The sequence below is a fragment of the Hordeum vulgare genome, chromosome 1H (genome assembly GCF_904849725.1).
Source record: "Hordeum vulgare subsp. vulgare chromosome 1H, MorexV3_pseudomolecules_assembly, whole genome shotgun sequence".
Lineage (NCBI taxonomy): Eukaryota > Viridiplantae > Streptophyta > Magnoliopsida > Poales > Poaceae > Hordeum > Hordeum vulgare.
In genome coordinates this window covers 73,063,591-73,076,290 of record NC_058518.1, presented here as the reverse complement: position 1 = coordinate 73,076,290, position 12,700 = coordinate 73,063,591, and the positions used below count along the sequence as shown (strand labels likewise).

At 43.4% G+C, this 12,700-nt stretch overlaps 2 long non-coding RNA genes and 1 pseudogene across 6 annotated transcripts; all 3 read left to right on the top strand.

Moving 5' to 3' along the window:
- The first annotated feature begins 5,018 nt into the window (after positions 1 to 5,018).
- Positions 5,019 to 9,446, top strand: LOC123424827. Of its 5 annotated transcripts, XR_006621752.1 has the most exons (5): positions 5,019 to 5,174; positions 7,551 to 7,665; positions 8,085 to 8,174; positions 8,249 to 8,447; positions 9,005 to 9,446. It is a non-coding gene; the product is annotated as an uncharacterized LOC123424827 (long non-coding RNA). The 5 variants fall into 5 exon arrangements; XR_006621746.1 differs by having other exon boundaries at positions 7,593 to 7,665; positions 8,085 to 8,447; XR_006621749.1 differs by having other exon boundaries at positions 7,585 to 7,665; positions 8,085 to 8,447.
- Positions 5,171 to 7,042, top strand: LOC123424812 (annotated as a pseudogene).
- Positions 9,447 to 9,946: 500 nt separating the features above from the next.
- Positions 9,947 to 11,807, top strand: LOC123424821. Its single transcript, XR_006621745.1, has 3 exons — positions 9,947 to 10,500; positions 10,819 to 11,373; positions 11,524 to 11,807. It is a non-coding gene; the product is annotated as an uncharacterized LOC123424821 (long non-coding RNA).
- Positions 11,808 to 12,700: the final 893 nt, after the last annotated feature.

Sequence of the window (12,700 nt, the reverse complement as noted above, 5' to 3'; positions counted from 1 at the left end):
AAAGTGTTTGTTTCTAGAAACGGGTCCTTTCTCGAGGAAAGGTTTCTCTCGAAAGAATTGAGTGGGAGGGTGGTAGAACTTGATGAGGTTATTGAACCATCACTTCAACCAGTGTGTAGCAGGGCGCAGGAAGTTGTTCCTGTGGCGCCTACACCAATTGAAGTGAAAGCTGATGATGGTGATCATCGAGCATCGGATCAAGTTACTACAAACCTCGTAGGTTGACAAGGTCGCGTACTACTACAGAGTGGTACGGTTACCCTGTCTTGGAGGTCATGTTGTTGAGCAACAGTGAACCTACGAGTTATGGAGAAAGCCATGGTGGGCCCAGATTCCGACAAATGGCTGGAAGCCATGAAATCCGAGAGAGGATCCATGTATGAAAACAAAGTGTAGACTTTGTAAAGAACTACTTGATGATCATAAGACTATTGAGTAAAGATGGATCTTTGAAAGGAAGACAGACGATGATGGTGATAAGTCACTATTAAGAAAAGCTCGACTTGTCGCAAAGATGTTTCTGACAAGATCAAACAGTTGACTATGATGAGACTTTCTCACTCGTAGCGATGCTAAAAGTCTGTTAGAATCATGTTAGTAGTTGTTGCATTATTTATAAAATATTGCACGTAGGATGTCAAAACATTGTTTCCTCGACGATTTCCTTGAGCAAACATTGTATGTGATACAACCAGGAGGTTTTGTCGATCCTAAAGATACTAGCAAGTATGCAAGCTCCAGTAATCCTTCAATGGACTGGTGCAAGCATCTCGGAGTTGGAATATACACTTTGATGAGATGATCGAAGATTTTGGGTATGTACAAGGTTTATGAGAAACTTGTATTTCCAAAGAAGTGAGTGGGAGCACTATAGAATTTCTGATAAGTATATGTGGTAGACATATTGTTGATCAGAAGTAATGTAGAATTTCTGTAAAGCATATAAGGTTGTTTGAAAGGAGTTTTCAAAGGAATACCTGGATTGAGCTACTTGAACGCTGAGCATCAAAGATCTATGGAGATAGATCGAAAGCGCTTAATGGAAGTTTCAACAAGATGCATGCCTTGACAAGTTTTTGAAGGAGTTCAAAATAGATCAACAAAGAAGGAGTTCTTGGTTGCGTTGTAAGGTGTGAATTTGAGTAAGACTCAAAAACCCGACCACGGCAGAATAAAGAGAATAGACGAAGGTCGTCTTCTATGCATTAGCCGTAGACTCTAAAGTATGCCATGCTGAGTACCGCACCTGATGTGTGCCTTGACTCAAAGTCTGTTGAGAGGTACAGAAAGTGATCCATGATTGAATCACTGATCAACGGTCAAAGTTATCCTTAGTAACTAAATAGACTAAGGAATTTTTCTCGATTATGGAGGTGGTTGAAGAGTTCGTCGTAAAGGGTTACGTCGATGCAAGCTTTGACACTAATCCGAATAACTATGAGTAGTGAAACAGATTCGTATAGTAGAGTAGATATTTGGAGCATTTCCGAATAGCACGTAGTAGCAGCATCTATAAGATGACATAAAGATTTGTAAAGAACGCACGGATCTGAAAGTTTCAGAACCGTTGACTAAAACCTCTCTCACGAGCAAGACGTGATCAGACCCCAGAACTATATGGGTGTTGGATTTGTTGAAATCACATGGTGATGTGAACTAGATTATTGACTCTAGTGCAAGTGGGAGACTGTTGGAAATATGCCCTAGAGGCAATAATAAATTAGTTACTATTATATTTCTTAGTTCATGATAATCATTTATTATCCATGCTATAATTGTATTGATTGGAAACACGATACTTGTGTGGATACATAGACAAAACAATGTCCCTAGTAAGCCTCTAGTTGACTAGCTCGTTGATCAAAGATGGTCAAGGTTTCCTGGCCATAGGCAAGTGTTGTCACTTGATAACGGGATCACATCATTAGGAGAATCATGTGATGGACTAGACCCAAACTAATAGACGTAGCATGTTGATCGTGTCATTTTGTTGCTACTGTTTTCTGCGTGTCAAGTATTTGTTCCTATGACCATGAGATCATATAACTCACGGACACCGGAGGAATGCTTTGTGTGTATCAAACGTCGCAACGTAACTGGGTGACTATAAAGATGCTCTACAGGTATCTCCGAAGGTGTTCGTTGAGTTAGTATGGATCGAGACTGGGATTTTTCACTCCGTGTGACGGAGAGGTATCTCGGGGCCCACTAGGTAATACAACATCACACACAAGCCTTGCAAGCAATGTGACTTAGTGTAATTTACGGGATCTTGTATTACGGAACGAGTAAAGAGACTTGCCGGTAAACGAGATTGAAATAGGTATGCGGATACTGACGATCAAATCTTGGGCAAGTAACATACCGAAGGACAAAGGGAATGACATACGGGATTATATGAATCCTTGGCACTGAGGTTCAAACGATAAGATCTTCGTAGAATATGTAGGATCCAGTATGGGCATCCAGGTCCCGCTATTGGATATTGACCGAGGAGTCTCTCGGGTCATGTCTACATAGTTCTCGAACCCGCAGGGTCTGCACACTTAAGGTTCGACGTTGTTTTATGCGTATTTGAGTTATATGGTTGGTTACCGAATGTTGTTCGGAGTCCCGGATGAGATCACGGACGTCACGAGGGTTTCCGGAATGGTTCGGAAACGAAGATTGATATATAGGATGACCTCATTTGATTACCGGAAGGTTTTCGGAGTTACCGGGAATGACGAATGGGTTCCGGGAGTTCACCGGGGGGGGCAACCCACCCCGGGGAAGCCCATAGGCATTGGGGGTGGCGCACCAGCCCTTAGTGGGCTGGTGGGACATCCCAAGAGAGCCCTATGCGCCATAGGAAGAAAAATCAAAGAGAAAAAAAAAGAGGAGGTGGAAAAAGGGGGAAGGACTCCTCCTTCCAAACCTAGTTGGACTCGGTTTGGAAGGGGAGGGTTCCCCCCTTAGGTTCAGCCGACCCCCTTGGGAGTCCTTGGACCCCAAGGCAAGGCTCCCCCCTCCTCCCCCTATATATACGGAGGTTTTAGGGCTGATTTGAGACAACTTTGCCACGGCAGCCCGAGCACATATCTCCACGGTTTTACCTTTAGATCGCGTTTCTGCGGAGCTCGGGCGGAGCCCTGCTGAGACGAGATCATCACCAACCTCCGGAGCGCCGTCACGCTGCCGGAGAACTCTTCTACCTCTCCGTCTCTCTTGCTGGATCAAGAAGGCCGAGATCATCGTCGAGCTGTACGTGTGCTGAACGCGGAGGTGCCGTCCGTTCGGCACTAGATCGAGGGACTGATCGTGGGACGGTTCGCGGGGTGGATCGAGGGACGTGAGGACGTTCCACTACATCAACCGCGTTCACTAACGCTTCTGTTGTACGGTCTACAAGGGTACGTAGATCACACATCCCCTCTCGTAGATGGACATCACCATGATAGGTCTTCGTGCGTGTAGGAAAATTTTTGTTTCCCATGCGACGTTCCCCAACAGATCCCGCCCTAATACCTTCGTGAAAGCTTCATCCTCCTTTGCCGTGAACCCTTCCTCGTCAACTTCTTCATCGGGACCCTCGTCGTCAGACTCAGATGCATAGCCACGTGAGTACGGAATAGAATGGTCCATTGTCTCTTGCAAATTATATTTGTCCAAATCACCAAGGTTGTTGTCATGAAGAACAGTACCATCATTCTCATCATCATCGTGCTCATCATTAGCCTCTAGCAATGGTTCATGTTGGATACAAGATTGTTGTGCTGAAAGAGGTTCAATGTTGGCCTCTTCGTTGATGCGTGAAGGACTAGCTTCAACAATCGGAGAGGCAGCCCGGTTCAAATCCAACTGCAAGTTAGGAACATTTGTTTTGATGACAAATAACTCTAGAGCCTTGTCTAGTGATTCGGCCACCGTATCCTTGTATGCAAGCCAACGTTGCTCAGAGTTGACACGCATGGTCTTCCAACAAATGTGTATTCCGAATCCCATATTATGCCTACCATCAAACTCAACTACATCACTAGGGTCCATCCAATTCAAATCCTTCTGGACTTGTTCCAACAATTCAACATAGCTAGGACAGAAATCGAACACCATGTCAAGCTCATCCGGGTCCGGATCAATATTGCCTTTTAAAAAGGCATCCTTGTCCACGTGATGAACATAAACACATGTTCTTCCCATCCCTAAATAACACAACATACAATATTTTTTATAAGCAATCATCCAAATACTACGATATCTACTTACTAAAAATAAACCCTATTCCTAACTTCCAAACATCCATAACACTAACCCTAACCCTATCATAACCCTAACAAACCATAATGCGATCATCCAAACAACCCTAATCCTAACCCTAGCCTAACCCTAAAACAACCATAATGCAAACATCCAAACAACCCTAATCCTAACCCCATCATACCCCTTATCCCAACATACAAACAAATACAACAATATCATATACATCCCATATTTCATGAAAAACTAGGGTTTCCTCAAATTTGCAACAAAATAACCACAAAAGACTTTTGTTTGGATGAGAATGAGGGAATAGGTGGGGATTACCTTAGAGGAGAGATTGGACAACAAATGACCGGTCCAAACCTTCAGATTTGATGATTTGGAGAGGGATTTGACGAAGAGGCAACTTGAACACACTGTGGGAGAGGGGATGGGGGAGGGGAATGAGGAGGGGGGATGGGGGAGGGGGGCTGGCCCGTGGCTGGATAAGTAACAGTGTGGCGCCTAAGCCTTCGGCGCCCCACTTTACAGTGTGCGACGCCTGAGACTTAGGCGTCGCACTGCGTGGTGGGTGGGCCCTCCCTGTCAGATGGTCGGGACGTGTGGTGCCGACGACTTTAGGCGTCACACAGTGTAGTGTGGCGCCTAGGTGTCGGGCGCCACACAAAAGGGTCAGACCGATGAATTTTTTACGTTCGGGTGTACTTTGTGAGTTCTTTCGCCACAGAGGTCATTTTTGTCAATTTTGACACGGCTAAGTCCCGTTGGGTTTGATTTATTTTTTTCCCAACAGAATTATCCCGAATAAGGCAGCCAGCGGCGCATCTCGCCGCCGACGCCAAGCCCCAGTTCAGCTGCGCAACGCCAAGCTCCATCTCGCCGCCACCTCCCACCCGCCTTGTGCGCTATCGTGCTGCTACGCTACACTTCTTCTGGTTTGTTCCTTCTCCCTTTCATGTCGTCGCGGGAACGGGATTGGGATCCGTCTGAGCAGCGTAGTCCGATTCCAAATCCAAATCTTTTTTTTTCTCCCGTAGTCTCCAGTCCAAATTTTCCGTCGTTCTTGGATTCGGACTCATCTCCTACTCGAATTAGAGCTGAGCTGAGGCTTCGGTAGGTGGGTTGAGCTTCCTGTTATATAAGTGCTCCCTGCCGTCGGTTCCTGCTAGGTTGAACTGAAGGTGTAGGGTTGATAGCTGCGGAAGCGATTCACCATTCAGAAGATCCGATTTTGCAATTTCTCCAATGGGGGCGTGCAGCTTAGTCAGGATGATGAGCTTACTGCAGCTAGACTTGAGAACTTTGCGTACGCTGCTGGCTCTTTCTTCTACTCCCAGTTCACAAGGGAAATTCAGAAAAAACCCGCCATTCATGCTGATGGAGACAGAGACCGTGGTGGAAACATTGCCGGAGCCGCCGCTGATGGAGACCCAGACCGTGGTTGATGCCGGAGCTGCCGCTGGATGTATTGATGGATATCTTTGCCCTCCTGGAGATTCCTGACCTCATTCGTGCAGGCTCTGTGTGCTCCTTCTGGCACTCTGCCTATAGTACTCTACATAACCAGCTTGGGCAATATAAGCGGCTCCAGACACCTTGCCTCCTCTACGCTTCCCAATCCGATGGTGAGAACGTAGCTTGTCTCTACAGTCTTGCAGAAAAGTGTGTCTACAAGCTTACTCTTCCGGATCCACCTATCCGTAGTAGGCATCTCATTGGGTCCTCCCATGGCTGGTTAGTTACTGCTGATGAGAAATCCGAGCTTCACCTTCTCAATCCCATCACCGGTCAACAGATTGCCCTCCCCTCGGCGATCACCATTGAGCAAGTAGAGCCGATCTTGGACAATGCCGGTGCAGTTAATAAGAATAAGATGTGGGATCTAACACCGAACGATGATCCGAGTGAGTTTTCTGACTGCCTCTACTTCAGGGCATTTGTGTTTCCTGTTCCACCCACGGGAAGCTACATTGTGGTTATCATCCACAATCCAGAGCGATATCTTTCGTTTGCAAGGGTAGGTGATTATAAATGGACCCCGCTACCAGGTCAGAGCTATGAACAGTGCATCCACATGGATGGTCTATTGTACGCATTCACAACAACCAGAGGAGTCTATACTTTTGATCTGACCGGTGCTACCATCACAAGGAATATTATCGCAGACAAGTTGCAGAATGACAAGACGGATGGGTACACATACTTTGTTCAGGATCCATGGGGTGATCTATTTCAAGTTAGCAGGAGATTTGAAGTCACAGAAGAGCTGTTCATCCACACTGAGAAAATATTGTTATATGAAGCTGATATGGCAGCAAAAAAACTTGTGGAAGTAAATGGCTTGCATGATCATGTGTTGTTTCTTGGGCGTAGTCAGTCGCAATGCCTTAGTGCGCAAGCTTATCCACAACTGAAGAAAAGCTGTGTTTATTTCACAGATGATGAGACATATGTTTCGGACTATAAGAATAATCGCCGGGATATAGGTATTCTCAACTTGGAAAATGACAGTAGAGAAGAAATTGTACCTCAGCTTTGGTGTAATTGGCCAAATCCCATATGGATAACACCAAATCTCACGAGGATGAATACAAATAGTTAACATACTATGTTTATGTACGTAGCTAGCTTTGAATGCTATTAGAAACTGTCCCATAGGGTTGCGCTGACCAAAATACCCAAATTTGTGGGCAAATGCTATGAAAACGGAGGCATGTTCCGTATCTGTTCTTCATAACTTGTGTGCTATATTTTAAATGGCTTTTATATTCTGAGCTGCTCAATATATTTGTGTTTCAGAGTACATGCATATCTATGGTACTAACTTTCTTCATTTAGCTATACAATAGAACCACAATTTTTTTCTTCACATAACCACATGTTTTAGGTAAATATTTCATTATGATCTTTTTGGTGTGCATCTTTTCATTTCTTCTTTCAACAATTTGTACTCCTTTTTTTCCTTGAAAAATAGGAGAGGTTAATAAGATATTCTGAAAACTGAAATAGCAATGCATAGCCAATCCTCATGTGTCACATGTGCAAACCGCACAAACTTGTAAGTTTCATAAAACCAAAAGAGATTTCGAATTCGGACATGCTAAATGATTTCTACCAAGACTTAAAGATGTGCTTCCAAGTTCGTTAGAGAATTTAGCTCAAGGTACATGCATGGGACTGATGGAAGAACAAGAATGCAAGGGCATTATCCTAGCTAGATTGATAAGTGATAATTGTATATCAGGTATGCTCTAAGTTGACTCTAGACCCATCGGTCTCATCTTGAGATGCTAATACCATCTATACTAGAGTTCAAAAAGCAAGTGAAAACTGAGCACCAGTCAGTTTTTCAGGTTTCCTCCTCCGGCAGCTCAACAGTGTCTACCTCCTGGAAGTATGCTCTCTGCTTCTTGACAAAACCTTCTGGTAACTTGTGTTTGCTTGAATACGAGTTTTTCATCCTCAAAAGTTCGTGGGCAATTCACAATCTAAAACATCACTGCTATGGTTGTAACTTTGTAAGGTTTTGCTTCTAGAGTTTTTCCAGTGGAAATTGTATGTACACGCGACTGCTGTTACCATACCATTTACCCAAGTAATACTTATGCCTTATACCCTTTACATTTGGAATATAAACAATAGCAGTTGACATATGGACCTAAGATATCTAAACAGATATATGGACTAACTCTTGCTTTCTTAAGTTTCTGTGGTACCAGTGACTAAGGTATCGGCTATAGTATGCAGTGTAGAAAATGTTCAGAAGATAATAATATCTTGCTTTTCTGTAATGATTTTTCTGTTTTTGTTGTAGAAGCTGAGGAATGATTTTTTTTTCTCTCCAGGGGTTTGTTGTAGATGGATGCCGTGGCACCGGCTGACTGGGACCTTGGGAAGATGGCACAAGGAGGAGCTGTGGTGACAAATCAATCATTGTATTGTCAAACTTGAGACCATGTTACAGTAACTTGCAAGTACAACATAATCATTCCATTCCTCATCAATTCAGTGAGGTAGAAGAGAAGCCTTGGCAGGTTCAACCACAAAGGAGTCAAGAACAGCACAATGCTACAGAGGAACAGCTTACAGTATAATATGAAGGCCTAATGGGCAAGTTGACTGAAGTTTGCACACAAAGAGCTAAGAAACATTGGGCTCTTCATGAAGGCAGGAACAAAACAATTTTGTTATTGCGCTGGGCTAGACTTGTAAGTGGTAACTATATATATCCGGTAACTTGACAAAACCTTCTGGTGACTTGTGTTTGCCTGAAGACGAGTTTTCCATCCTCAAAAGTTCTTGAGCAATTGGCAAGCTAAAACATCGCTGCTACTGTTCTAACTTCTAAATTTCTTCTTCTAGAGTTTTTCCAGTGAAAGTTGTATGTACACATGACTGGTGTTACTATACCATTTGCCCATTAGTACTTACTCCCTCTGTTCCATAATGTAAGACGTTCTTTGACACTACACTAATGTAAAAAATAGTCTGACATTAAGGGACTGAGGGAGTCTTATACTCTTTACATGTAGAGTATAAACAAGAGTAGTCTACGTATGAACCTAAATTATTGAAACAGATATATGGACCTAACTCCGACATTAGATAAGTTCATCACTTGGCTTCCTAAGTTTGCATGATACCAGCAACTAAGGTATCGGCTCTATAATATGCAGTGTAGAAATATCCAGAAGAGCATATCTTGTCTTTGTATATGAGCTATCTGTTTTTATTGTAGAAGCTGAGGAATGTATTTATATTCCAGGGGTTTGTTTTAGATGGATGTTGTGGCACCTTCTCAGAAATGCACCTTGAGAAGATGGCGCAAGGAGGAGCTGTGAGGACAAGTCAATCACTGTATTGAGACTGGAGACCAAGTTACAATAAGTTGCAGGTTCAACGTAATCATTCCATTTCTCATCATTCAGCGAGGTAGAAGAACAGCCTTGGCAGATTGAACTACAAAGGAATCAAGAACAGCACGGTGCTACAGAGGAACAGCTTACAGTACAATATGAAGGCCTAATGGGCAAGTTGACTGAAGTTTACACACAAAGAGCTAAGAAACATTGGGCTCTTCATAAAGGCAGGAACAAAACAATTTTGTTATCGTGCTGTGCTCAAGGGGAGGAAGAAGAGAATAATTAACATTTACTATATATATGCGTGAATATATGGCCAAAGCGTATGATCGATTGGAATGGGTATATCTCGGGGAGATCATTTTAAAGCTCCGTTTTGAAGAAGGTTGGGCGCAAACAGTCATGAAATGTGTGGAAGCAGTCTCCTCCTCGCCTCCTCGGTGCAAATTAATGTCCAATTTTCTTAATTTATCAAGCCAACAAGAGGAATACACCAAGGAGATACAATTTCTCCCTTTTTCCTTCTGTCTGCGGAAGGACTGATCAGTTTCTTGAAGTAGAAAGGGCCTAGCTACTTAGCTAAGGTTATCATGGTTCGATTCCATGCTTCTTGGCCGTCACACCTACTGTACGCTGATGATTGCCTGGTCTTTTATCAAGCCTCTGCCACAGGAGCCGCAAGGCTGCAGGAGATGCTTGAGATATGCAGCAAATGGTCTGGCCAGCATGTGAAGATATTTAATAAGCTATAGTTTTTAAGTGCAAATTGTAGGCTGAAGTACATAGAGAAGCGGACATCGGGCTCAAGCTCATGTTGAGAAGCATTTCTGAAGATCAAACACTTACTCTTCGTTGATTCGCTGAATTTAGGTGGATGGGTTTCATTGTCAGAAATGAACAAGGTGGAGCTGGAGCTGGATCCATCATTTTTCTTTCTTTCGAGAATGACGATCCATCAAATTTCAAACCTGAAGCTGCCAGACAGAGTTGGCTCCAGGAGATGTCGAGTCGGTCTGTCAGTGGCCTACGTTGGAGTTAAATGTATATAACCCCCTGAACTCCCAGATTTGGAGTACATCACCCCCTGGACTCAATTTTGGCTCACTTAATCCCCTAAATCTGCACAAACCGGGCAAAGCACCCCCTGACGACTCTCCTGGTGGTTTGGGACGGCTGTTTTGCGGACGTGGAAAGGGGCCGGTGCCATGTAGGCTTGGACCTGGTGGACTCGGTGTAGTTGCGACCAGACCATCTCGATTCCATCGAGTGCCCACCTTTTTTCCTTCCTCTCTCCCTCTCCCTCTCTACAGGCGACGCCGCCGGCGATTTGAGCGACCACGACGGCGATGGTGAGGAGCACCGGCATGCCCTGAAGGATCTCACCGACGGCGGCCATCAGGTCAGTGTGCTTCCTCCCTAGGAAGGAAATCACGTGTTTTACTGTATTGAGGAGACGCTCGTGGCTGTTATCTGGGGGTTTGGGGGGTTTGATTTGCGGCTAGGGTTTACATGATCGTGGGGGCAAATTAAATTTGTTGAACATGCCGTTGTTTTAAGCACTTTTGTAGTTGAACCGTTTGTAATCTGTGTACATATGCTTAGTTTCAGTTAGGGTTTTAAACGAATTGAACCAAAAGATGGATTTTTGAAAAGAATTCAGTATATGTAATAGAATAATCACTAACTTGGGATTGCTATTTTGCATTGTTTCCTTCAGGTGTAAGGCATGGATCCATTGGATTATCTCTCTGTCAGATTTCCTTCAGGTGTAAGGCATGCAAAATCAGTGCAGATGATGGCAAGTCATGTCACTGATGCTGGTGTACTGGATATCTATGCTACTGTGCCTAGAGATGTTAGTTCAGAAGCAAGTGGTTGGAAGGAACAACTATCAGCAAAACAAGCAAGTTTAGAGACTGAAACACTGCACATTCAGGCAAGACAAACAGAGCAAACAGAGAATATTCAGAGAGAAGAAACATGGCATGTTCAGAGAGAGGAAACAGAGGAAATTCAGCAGTGTGGCAAGGTGTCAAAACTACCAGTTTTCAGGCCTTAAAAATCATTTGTGGCTAGTGCAGATAGTGATAGTGACAGTGATTATGATGTTCCTCCAACAGAGAGCAACAGTTCCGCAGATGATGATGAGGTAATTGAGTACAGAAAATATGCTCAAGAATTCAAGGAGAACAAAAGAAAGAAGATGCTTGGGGAAGAAAATGGAAAGACTTGCAATGTGCTAAACAGTTTTATTGTCCCAGAAACATGTAAGGTACTCCCTCCATTTCAAAATATAAGACCTTTTAGGTATTTCACTAGAAGACTACATACGGAGGAAAATGAATGAATCTATACTCTAAAATATGTCTATGTACATCCGTATGTGGTTTATAGTACAATTCCTAAAATGTCTTATATTTAGGAACGGAGGAAGTAGATGAAAGTGATGGAGATGAAACACCATATTTTGAGAGTGATGATGATATGTCCTATGACGAGGGTAGTGATGGAGAAGTCAGTGTTGTCCGGAGCCTCTACGTTGTGAAGCCCTGGCACTACTTGAAGCTGTGCAAATCACTTCAGCGATGGGAGCTCGCAATGGATGCATTTCTCTGTTTTTAAAATTTGTAATGGAATGAAAGAGAGACGCAATTTACACTTGTGTAACTGTTCCAGAAGCACAATTTACTACATGATTTGTACTAATGTTCCACATGGCACTAGAGGCAGTGCATTTAACTACTCAATTTTTTGCCTTTGGTAAAAAAAAAGACAGAAATCTATCACATCTGATGAGCCTAGAGCTCCGTCACATCTTCTTCCTCCAGCCCATGCGATTCTTATCTCCTTCGATCGATCGAGCTAAAGCCCGTGAGCATAGTACTGGTGGTGTCCGATATCCTGGGCGTTTGTTGCCATGGCATAACACCCACGACTGCTACACCTGAAAGGATCCGTGCCTGATTTGTGGAAATGCTTCATGTGCTTGAGGACCTGAGAAGAAAGAGAAGAGAATGAGCTGAGAAAGCAAAGATAGTTCGGAACGCATGGCAATGTCAAATTGTGAATGTATATCCTGATTGTTTGGAGTGTCCACGCTGTCCCCTCCTTACGTTTTCAGCAAAGAAAAGATGCTTGAAACAATGCAGTTTCTTGGTTACTAGGAGACCCACCACAAGCAGAGAACAAAGCGCCTAAGAGCGGCGACCAACCATCTGTAAAAGGAGTGACAGAGCAAAGTACAGAAGAGAAGGGGAGTACTAGCAGCTAACTATTTTTAACGGAAAGACATACTTCTTTCTGTTTTGTAGCAGCCATGTTAATTCATTTCTGTGATTTTACCTTCTTTAACAGGGCCTTTGATCATGAAATCTTGATGTCTAACTTCCTAATTAAATTGTTTTACTTCTATTTAATTAGGAAAATCGCAAGTTAAGTATGACATTGTCCATGTAGAGTCTGTAGCTTATTACAAAGATATTGGTGCTGCTGTTATAACTTCTATTTTTTTTTGCTTGTTGAGTTGGTCAAGAGATCTCAGGGAGGTCATGTTAAAGCTCATGTTTAAGGAAGCTTGGGTGCAAACAACCATGAAATTT